Source organism: Chenopodium album, chromosome 4 (genome assembly GCF_948465745.1).
Source record: "Chenopodium album chromosome 4, dcCheAlbu1.1, whole genome shotgun sequence".
Lineage (NCBI taxonomy): Eukaryota > Viridiplantae > Streptophyta > Magnoliopsida > Caryophyllales > Amaranthaceae > Chenopodium > Chenopodium album.
This window is the reverse complement of record NC_137837.1, coordinates 26,452,356-26,463,728: the sequence shown is the minus strand read 5'-3', so window position 1 is coordinate 26,463,728 and position 11,373 is coordinate 26,452,356. Positions and strand designations below refer to the sequence as shown.

The following is an 11,373-nucleotide window of genomic DNA, read 5'->3' as shown; positions in this document are numbered from 1 at the left end:
CACTGGTGTCAGATACGTATTCTATCCTTTTATCTGTAGAACTAACATTTTTCTGCAGGTATCGGCGTATACAGAGTGATTTAGGATCGCAGAACGTCTTAAATCATTCTCCGTCCCTATCGGCTACTTTGACTATCGTTTTCGAAACTGACGTTTCTACAAACTCAGTCAAAGTGGGGGCTTCTGTAGACACCTAAAAATGTCTCCCCAAAACCAAACCCGATGATGAACAACCTTTCACCGCCACTATTGGTCAGGTTCAGTATTTAATCCTGAGAGTGCTTAAAAAATCGTATTTGATTAAATTCATATTTTTGAACAGTCCATGGATTAGTCTTGATGTTTGGTAAAAGCATAGTTTTAATTTCAGCCCAAACTTATTATTTAATTTTAGCCCAAACCTTTTTTATTTTATTGTTTTATTATTTATTTTTGGCCCAAACCTTTTATTTATTTTTATTTAATTATTTTCTTATTTTAGCCCAAATAATAATAAGTAAGAAAAAGCCCGAAATTATCAATCGGCACTTAAAATGCCGAATGAAATTAAGGTTAAAAATGTATTTGGACGGAAAAACGGGCTGGAATTTCCCGCGCCACGGCAGGTACCTACCGTGTCACGGGAATCCTTCCCGTCTGACGGTGGGATTTCCCGTGACACGGGAAGTCTGCCGTGACACGGGACATTCCGTGTCTTTTCCGCGTAAACCCTTAACGCGTTTTCTATCCCGTTTTCTGAAAATTTCCCGCGTCACACAAAAAGTGTGCCGTGTCACGGGAAAGTGTGTCGTCTGACGGTAGAGCTTCCCGTGTCACGGTACATTTTGCCGTTTCACGGGATACTTTTTTAGGGTTTTTATCATTTTAGGGTTCCGTGTGCTCCCTCAGCACATTTTCCCTATAAATACCCCCTCATTTCTTATGTACGGGGCACGGAGTAATTCTTTGATTTTAATTTTCTCTCTTCTATGCTTTAACCTAAACACTAGCCTACCCTTTTCTACTTCAAAATTCCTTCTTCAAGTACTCAAAGGAGTCCCTACTTCACTCGTGGTTCCATCCTTAAGCCTAGGCGTGAAAGGTAGAATTGCTTGAGGGTTTGGCCCCAAAATCAACTTTACTTTACTTAATTTAATTTAATTTAATTATTGCTTTATTATTTCCTTGAAGTTACTAACTCGTTTATTATTTTGTAGTTGCAAACAAACAGAATCAAAGTAAGAGTCATGCTCCTTTTATTTTTATTATTTTTCTAACGATTTTATGTTGTTGGAATTGTGATTAAATTGGTTTTAATATTAATGTTGTTTTATTATATTTATGATCACCATATTGCATGTTTAAACGGAATATGTAATTGAAAATCACGCCTAATAAGATAATTTGGACAACCGGTTTAGGATCCCTTTTAATCTTATTATTAATTGAAGTGATCACCAATAATTTAGAATTATGTGTGCATTAATATTAAACCAATTTAGTTAAATAATAGTTTGGAGCGAATTGAATTATTGTTTGTATGCCTTTGAGATCACAGGAATTCTTTTCAATATAAGAATCGAGTAGAGGCCAATACGGGCGAATGTGACTCCATGACTCACTTCGTACCATCATCCCCGATCCTCCTTTCGTGGTTCTGAACCATATGGAGTTAATAATCTCATGGATTATGAATGGGGTGTAGCCTTCACGGGTCAATCGTTGTTGCCTATCGTTGTCCCTTATTCGTGGTTGCCTTTTATGATCCGTGAACGGTTTACAAGTTCCTTAAAAACTTGTTGGCGGCTCCCTAATTTTTTGTCCCTAATCGTATATGTCAATTCCCACTTCCTATGAGTGCCAAGCATATTCACACATGCTTAACGTAGGCGCACTTCGAGCGACGCCTACACTATGCGACAATCCTTTTAGGAAAATATTGCCACAATTGACAATCTGCGTCTTGGAACATTTGCAAAAAAGAGTCGACCGACAATCCACTTCGAGAAAATTTTCCATTTACTAAAATGAATGACAATCTATGTTGAGGAAACTTTGCCGAAATTTATGATGAATAGAGACCTACAACAATCCTTTGGGAAATTTTGCCATAGGGAACTGGGTGTATGACAATCCAATCTCGGAAAACTTGCCAGCGATGACAATCCGAACTTGGAAATATTGCCAAACAGAGAAGGAGCACGACAATCCACGCTTGAAAACTTTGCCAGAGATGACAATCCAATCTTAGAAAAATTGTCGTTGAAGAAGATGCACGACAATCCATGTTTTGGAAATATTGTCAGTTGGATATGACAATCCAATCTTGGAAAAATTGTCGTTTAAGAAGAATGCGCGACAATCCATATTTGGAAATATTGTCGTTTAAGAAGAATGCACGACAATCCGTATTTAGAAATATTGTCGTTTAAGAAGAATGCGTGACAATCCATATTTGGAAATATTGTCGTTTTAGTGCTTGCTTTTAAACCGATACGTTGGTGCTTGTAATGAGCCAGTGTTTTAGGCATTTAAGCTAAGTGAGACGATTTTTTTTGTCAGGTCAATCACTTACTATGATTGTAATCGAGCCGACTACTAATCATGTCAAATTGCTTATACGGGCTAACTAGCGTACCAAGGAACCCAAAATTGCTGTATGAGGTCGAAATAACCATTCTGAGAGGCTTCGAGCTCTGTCGCTGCTAAAATATCTCTGGCGTCAAGAATTGGCTCTGTCGCCAGACGCTGGGATCTAGAGTCAGGCGCTGAACTCTGTTGCCAGACGCCAGATGTTGTTGCCAGACGACAGCCTTATCGTCTGGTGCTGGAGTCGGGTCTTCCTGATTCTGCTCTTGCTGCCGCTGGGATGCACCTGTATTTATCTTTTACTATAGGACTTTGCTAATCTCTTTATTTATTTTAGGGTTTTCCTAAGGTTTAATGTCGCTTGACTCATTGACTTGACACGACTCAAGGTATAAACTTGACTCGCTGTGATTGACTCGAGGTTGACTCGACTCGAAGTGAAATAACACGTGTGACTCACGACCCGTGTGTGCGTTGTATTGTGATTGTGCGACTCAAAAATGCAAAAAAAGCAAAAATTTTCCGTCATTTTTGTGGAGGGTATCGACTTTCTCCCGAAAAAGAAATACGCGAAAAAGGATCGAAGTGTTCAAAGGGACATGTTGAATGAGCTTAGTCAAATGTTGTTTGATACTATCTCTCAAGGTGCAAGGATTAACCCATCCTAGGCTATCTCAATTGACTCAATAGTGAAAGTATGTAGGTAACTTAGGCACGGAGGCTAAGCACTTCATACTTTGATGTAATGATGATTATGGTTGATGAGTGATGTTGATATGACAAGGCATGCTTCAACTTTGTGTTAAGATTTCATGAAAAAGGGTTCCTAAGGGAAGTATATTTGGTCATGTATCTGTGCGGTGTGTGAAAGCGATACTAAATTTAGGCCGCAAGGGCTAAGTGTGTAGAAAGATATTATTTTTAGAAGAGTCAAATGATGGTGACTCTTAGGCTAGGCAAGCTAATGATGTAAGGATCAAGCCCCTAAGTCTAGCTCTAAATGAATAGGGATGAGCACAGGGGATCCCTTGATATGATCATGGTTTGAGTTTGTGAATGTGAATATGAATGCATTTTTATTACGGTCGCACCTCGATGTGAGGTTGCCTACGTATCCATTAGGAATCAGGCCAAACGTAGCTCTAGTCGAACCTCGCATAAGTGTATGTATACCTCAAAAAGATCTTTTTAAGGATTGTAACGTGGTTAGGCTAAAGGCTTGAAGAAGAAGGGGATAAAGGCTTAAGACCCTCGATAAGCCCCCAAGGTGTGCAACCTCGCTTTTGAATCTTTGTATTTTTATGCTTGAGGCTTTCTACTCTTTTTTAGCTCTTTTTTTTTTTGCTTTATTTATTTTTGCTCTCTTCTTTTTTTTTTCTTTTGCATTTTTTATTTTTATAAGTGTGGGCAATCCCGATCATGCGGTCTATCACTCACTTGGCATTCATGTTTCTCATGCACGGTACCGAGCACTTGATAAGAGACGCAATCTGAGACGTGTTCATATCAAAGATATTTTCATATCAAAGACATTGGAACACTTGCCCTTTTGTACACTTTTATTATTATTATTATAGCTTTATTATTTTTTGAAATCACATAAGCTTTTGAAGTTGCATATGTTACACACCATCCCATCCCAAAGTTAGGTAGATGTAGGTTGAAAAATGAAAGGTCTATCATTAGACGAGGCTCAAAGTTGTGTATCAAGAAAGGATCGTATATTTGAAGGGTGAAAGGTAATATGATGTGGCTACAAGGGGTGCCTCAAATCATTGGCATACCTTGTGCTTAGTTTGACATGGATTTTTTTTTTTTTTAATGCAATGTAATGAAATGATCATATGCAAGAAAATAAATGCTCATTTTATTAAAGGAAAAAGAAAGAATATACAAAATTAATCTAAGGGGAATAAAAAGGTGCCTACGCTAGACTTATTGGGGAAAGTTTAAATAAAAAAGAAAAATAAAAGGAAAAAGAGGTCATGAAATCTTGTCGTTGAAGCTCGCCTCTTATCTTGTGTTGTTTGCTTCATCATCACCTAGTCTTCTCGCTAGCTAGAGGCAATGGGATCTTGTTTGCTTCTATGAGATCTTGAATGAGATTTTGAAACCTGTAGCATTCATCAGTGTTATGACCGTTTCCTCGATGGTACTTGCAATAGGAGTTGGGATTCCATCTCGAAGATCGATTTTCTGGCGTTGGATCCTCGGTAGGGCCAATAGGTTTGATTAATCCTCGATCGTAAAGACGGTTTAAAGCAGCATCGTAGGTCATTCCAATGGGTGTGAACTCTCTCATGGGTTTCTTTTTATATCCTTGATTGTCCGTGGCTGATGTGTTCGTTTTATATAGTATTTTACCCCCGTCCCTTGGTCATAATTAGTAGTGTTTTTGGCTCTTTAGAGCCACTTTTATTACTAATTGGTGTTTTCCAGTGTTTTCGTAGATTTGGTTGACTTTTGCAGGGATTTATGCTTTTGGAGTATTTTCCCGAGATATTTTGGAGCAATCACGAGCATTGGAGAAACACGACCAGAGTTTATAACCCAGGGCCGGTTAGAGACATCGAACCGGTGATTAAGGGCTCGGTATAGGTGATACCGGGGCATTTGGACCGAGTATTCAAGACCCAAAGAGGAAACCCAGATTGGCCCGAAGAATTGGAGCCCAATCGAAGTCCAAATAGTGGCCCAAATGATCCGCCCGGCCAAAAAGGCTGGCGCCCGGAGGCGCGCCCGGCCAGGCGGGAGAAGCGCCCGGTGACGCGCCCGGCCAGGCGCGAGATTGTTATTAGAGGTAAAAAGGCGCGCCCGATCGGGCGGTGCCTCGCCCGATCGGGCGCGTGTATTTTTAGGGGACGATTAGCGTCGTTTTAATTTGTTTTAGTTTAGGATTTTCGTACGGAGTATAAATACTCCTCCGTAATACGTTTTTAGATCATCTCTTCTTCACCACTTCTTCTTCTCTCAATCTTCTCTCTTAGACTTTCTCTCTCTACTTAGACTTCTCTCTCTAAACTCTCTCTCTAAACTTTTGTTCTTAATTCTTTCATTAATTCCAGATTTATTTCAGTAACGATTTCTCTTCCCTTAATCTTAGTTATTTATTTATTTCCTTTGATCATGATTTATTTATTTGCTTTGTTTAGTTTATATTTAATTATGTGTGAGTAGTCTAATTTCTAGGGTTCATGGGGATCTAATAAATAATATGAAGGGGTAAATTATTGTTGTTAATTATCAATGCTAGATTAATTTCCTATTGATTGATTTAATGCTCTGTGACTAGATTAGGCCTATCTTTTATGCATGAGTTTGACAATATTGATTCAAGAATCGAGAGATGAGAATTGATGTTTAGGTCTAGTTTCAATAGGCAAGTTAATTTATAAATGGTTAAGTCAAGATTCGAGAGATGAGATTTAATACCGGTAAATTAATTGTGTGATTGTAATAAGTAGCGAGAGCCCTTTACAATCTGGTTAATTGATGCATTGATGATTGACTATTATTGATTATTGGTATTGCATGATAATTTCTTATTGGATTGTTTTAATGTTTTACAATTGCGGCTTGTAAAAGTATAGCAATATTAAATTGATGAATCGAGCAGATGTTAATTTGATATTAAAGGCTATTTTCAATGAGGACTTAGATCTAGTAAATTGCGAGAGCCTGTTAGATCTATGTTGATTAATAAATTGCGAGAGCCTGTTAATCATGTTATTTATGCAATGTCAATGATTGATTACTATGTTTTACCCTGGAGTATTATTTATTGGTGAACCTATACCCTAGATCCCTTTATATATTGTTTTCTCCCTACTCTTATTCTTTGTAGTTTAGTCTCATACTTAATTATAAATATTGGTTACTCAAATAATTTAGATTATAATAATTAATTAGGAGTAAAAAGACTTGTTTCCCTGTGGAGATCGACCCTAATTCCCTATCTACCTTAGTTAGTGATTTAGGTATTTATTTTTGATTAGGGGATATGACTTTACCCTGTCAAAATTTGGCGCCGTTGCCGGGGAAACGGTTTTATTTTTTATTCCTGATTGTTTTTGTAGTCTAGATTATTTCTCTTTTGTCTCAGAGAGCGTCAGTTCTCTGAGACAAATCTCATATTTGCTTCTAGTTTTTGTTTATGCCCAGGTGTTCCAGATTAGGTTATATTCCATTCGATCCTGAGATCGAACGTTCCTTCCATAGGCAGAAAAACTTCTACAAGCAAATCCTGGCGGATTCTGGTGATACTAATAATAATTACCGCGATCCTCCAACTAATTCTAGCAATTCAGAGACATCATCAGACACAGAATCAGAGATGGCGGCTCCAAAGAAGCTTAGTGATTATTCACAACCAAAGCTCACGGATTTCCCACATCTCACCCCTCCTCCGGCTCTTGATGGGGTTCAATTTGAAATTAAGCCCCAATTTATAACGATGATAGAGAGGAAGCAATTCAGTGGAGCCAAGGGTGAAGACCCGAATCTTCACATTGCCGACTATTGTCAATATTGCAACACCATAAGGCAAGCCGGGGTCACTCAAGACCAAATCAGGGAGATTCTCTTTCCCTTTTCTTTAACTGGAAAAGCTAAATTGTGGTTTAATGGCTTAAATAGAACTACACTTGGTATAACTGACTGGGAAACTCTTGTTTTGAATTTCTATAACAAGTATTATCCTGCGGAGAGAACAGCAGTACTACGGAGTGCGATTCAGAACTTCGCCCAAGAAGCCGACGAGTCCTTATATGAGGCTTGGGAGAGGTTCAAGGACTTACAAAGAGAATGCCCCCACCATAATTTAGCACAATGGCAGTTAATCCAAGCCTTTTATAACGGCATTGGAAATTCTTCCAGAATAATTTTAGACTCTGCAGCTAGTGGGAGATTTATGAATCTTAATGTTGATGATGCAGGTCAGGTTATTGAAGATATGGCGATACACAATTCCCAATATGGGAATCCCAGAGGATTTGCTAACAAAGGGAAACATAGTGTCGACTCTGTATCCTTTTTGCAAGCTCAACTGACCTCAATTTGCCAAAAATTAGATAATCTGAGCACTACTAATGTAGCTAATGTTTCTGCAATTAATTACAATTCTAATGAGGCCTTTTGTGAAAATTGTGGTATTGTAGGTCATTGGGAGCAGGATTGCAGGAGTTCCGTGGAGCAAGTTAATGCCTTCCAAGCTTATAGGCAGAATAACCCATACTCCAACACCTACAATCCTGGGTATCGGAATCATCCATACCTTTCCTACCGGAGCACTAATGTTCAAAATCCACCACCACAGGAACCACAGGTGCCACAGCAACAGCAGCAGAAGTATTATCACCCAAATGCTAGCCAGAAGAATCAACCACAACAACTCCCCTCATCTTTCGACCCTTCTTTGGGGGAAATTAGAGCAATGTTGGTCAATATGCAAAAGCACATGGAGAGCAGAGATGCGACAATTGATCAAATTTTAGCGCATAATAAAATTGTAGTAAATCAAATTGCGCAACTCTCCGCTACTCTACAAGCACGCCAACAGGGAGCCCTTCCGGCACAGACGACTAGGCCTACGGATCAAGCATTTGCAATTACTCTAAGGAGTGGTTCAAACTATGAAGGGCCCTCTATGCCCAGAGTTGATGAAACTATTTTATTAAATAATGCTAATCTTGATTCCATTAAACCAAACAATGTAGTTGCTAGCCCTGCAGGGCTAGAGGATAATACTAACACATCTAATTCTACATTGCAGGGTAAAACTCCAGAGAAGGTGGCTACCCCAGACAAAGATAAGAATGCTCAAAAGCCAATTATCAAACTTCCTTTCCCAAATCGTCAATTGAAGACAAACTTGGATAAGCAGTTTGGTAAGTTTCTGGAGGTGGTAAAAGATTTGAAGGTAACAGTTCCTTTTACTGAATTGATCACACAAATCCCCTCATATGCAAAATTTATGAAGGAAATATTGACGAGGAAAAGGTCTATTAGTGAGGTAGAGACAGTAGCTTTCACTGCAGAGTGTAGTGCCGTACTTCAAAATAAGTCTCCACCTAAGTTAAAAGATCCGGGTAGTTTTTCTATCCCTTGTCATATTGGTAATCTCTTGATTGATAATGCATTATGTGATTTGGGTGCTAGTGTTAGTGTCATGCCATTATCTGTGTGTTCTAAGTTGAATATGGGTAAATTAAAAGCTACCAATATAACTCTGCAAATGGCCGACCGTTCTTTCAAATACCCCCTAGGTGTTTTAGAGGATGTCCCCGTTAGAGTAGGTAAATTTTATATACCTGTAGATTTTGTTGTTCTTGATATGGCTGAAGATAGGCAAACCCCAATTATTTTGGGCAGACCATTCCTTAACCCGCAGGAGCAGTCATAGACGTAAGAAGTGGTAAGCTAACACTATCAGTAGGGGACGATAAAGTTTTTTTTAATCTGAATAATGCCCCCAAAAGCTCCATGACTGAGGAGAAATGTTTCAGTGTCAATGTGGTTGTAAATTATTCTAACAAGCCCCAAGCTCTTGAAAAAGATCCCTTGGAGGCGGTATCTTGTGTTGCATCCTTTTCAGATGAGATAGAAAGATGGCAAAAGGAAGTCGATGCAATAGAAAGAGCACTCTACAATGTTGGTCTTGGTTTCGAGGATGAACAAGTGGAACCGATCGAGCAAGTTGTGCGAATCGAGCCTACAGTATGTGTTCCGCCAGATCGAGTTGCAAGTGTTGAACGCAATGACAATTTGAAGCAACATTCGATCGAAGAAGGGTTTTTAGTGCGTAGCATTGAAGATCCCCCATTCCAAGTCAAGGAGGATCCACCAGATAAGGCAACTTGGCGTCCCACAGGTTATGTCAGGAAGCCGCATCGCAGCCTAAACATTGCTAGACCGGGTGAGAAACCACCCGATCAAGCGTTAGGCCAAGGGTCCTAGGAATTGTACTTGGTAAGAAGGTCGTGCGGGACCTAGATAAACCAGCGCTTTGCGGGAGGCAACCCGTATTTTTAATGTTTTTTAGACTAGTTTTTCTTTTCGTTTTCTTATGTGAGGAGAGATGAGGGAATTTAATGAGTTTTATGAGTATTTGTACAGGTTCGAAGGAAAAGAGTTAGACAACTTTTTGAGAACATAAGGAAATTAGCATTCCCCGATTTAGTCTCGGGCCCGACCGGGCGAAGCTCGCCTGATCGGGCGCGAGAGCAGGGTTCCAAAAATAAGAAATTTCGCCCGACCGGGCGAGAGGCGCCCGACCGGGCGCGAACTTTGACATTTACGGACTAATTTTTCCGCCCGACCGGGCGCGAGAAGTGAAGAAATTCTGGGCGAAATTTCACCCGATCGGGCGAATGGCGCCCGACCAAGCGCGAGAACAAGGTAGAAAATCATGGTAAGATCGCCCGACCGGGCGAGAAGCGCCCGACCGGGCGCGAACACGAGACAAATTAGATCGCCCGATCGGGCGAAGCCCGCCCGACCGGGCGCGAGAATCATCCCAACATTTCTCCAGATCGCCCGACCGGGCGACCCACCGCCCGACCGGGCGCGAGCAAGGTTCCGCGTCTTTATTCCGCCTTTTCTTCCTCTTTCTTCATTTCTTCTTTCCTCCATTACTTTCTCTCTCTAAAAACTCAAATTTTCTCTAACTTCTCTCTAAGATTTCTCCTCCATTACCAATCCAAATTCAAAACTTTTTACATATTTGTGATCCTCTCTTCATTCTCTTCACTCTCATACAAAAATTTTTCAGTTTTAATTCAAAATATTTTTGACCCATTTCGTCTACATGGCTTCAAAGAGGGCAAGATCCATTTTTGGTAGGAGCTCCAGCTCGAGGGAGGAGTACGACCCAGACTTGCAGCTCCCGTATTGGCCGACGATCCGGATCGTGAGCCGGGAACAGAAAGAACGATTGGAGCATTTGGTCGGTCGTGAGGTAATCCCTTCTCGGTGGTTACACCGCCCTACCCTAGAATCATATGGTTTGTTTGATTATGTTAAACGATTTTTGAATGATATTGGCATGAGAAAATTTGTTGACATGCATTATCCTACATACCGAGAACTTACCTGTGAATTTTTGTCCACTTTTCATGTTGTTAGTAGTAGAAATGGGCCTAATTTATTTTTCAGCTTAAATAATAGAAATATTAGTTTAACTTTTGTTGAATTTTGTAAAATTTTTGAATTAAATTCTGAATTATCTCACCAGTGGCACGCAGATTATAAAATGGGTGATTTATATTTTGCTTTGACTGGTTTACCTGCCCCCGACCCCCAACATGCTAGTACCAAACCCATTCACCATCCTGTCCCGAAAATCTGGCAAAGATTTGCGGGATTGTGTTTTTTGGGTAGGGCTGAGCCTCATAATGCTCAAACCAACGAACTAGATCTCATAGGACACTATGTATACGGGTTCGGGAAATTGAACATGGGCAGGTTTATAGTTCACCACCTGAGTCGGCATGCCACAGCCAGCACCACTTCCAAGTCCCCTATCCGTTTAGGTGGCCTTATCACTCGATTAGCGGTGAAAAAGGTTGGTTTTGTAGTAGACGGACCCCACCAGCTGACTAACTGTGGACCAGATACCTACATGACTGCTAGGTATTTTGAGGATGTGGGGTGGGTTAGGCCGGATAGCGAGCAGACACCCTTTTGGTGTATTCGGACTGGGAACGAGCAACCTTTGCCCATTTTTCCCCTTCCCAGTCCAGACTTGACCGCCTTTCCCCCAGGGCAACTTTCTTACACCTATGATGCTTTAGTTGCCAACGCTAGGGG

The 11,373-nt window shown here is 40.3% G+C and overlaps 1 non-coding gene across 1 annotated transcript; it reads right to left on the bottom strand.

The window, feature by feature from the left end:
- Positions 1–7,282: 7,282 nt before the first annotated feature.
- Positions 7,283–7,389, bottom strand: LOC145629665 (small nucleolar RNA R71). The gene has a single exon (XR_014111823.1). It is a non-coding gene; the product is annotated as a small nucleolar RNA R71 (small nucleolar RNA).
- Positions 7,390–11,373: the final 3,984 nt, after the last annotated feature.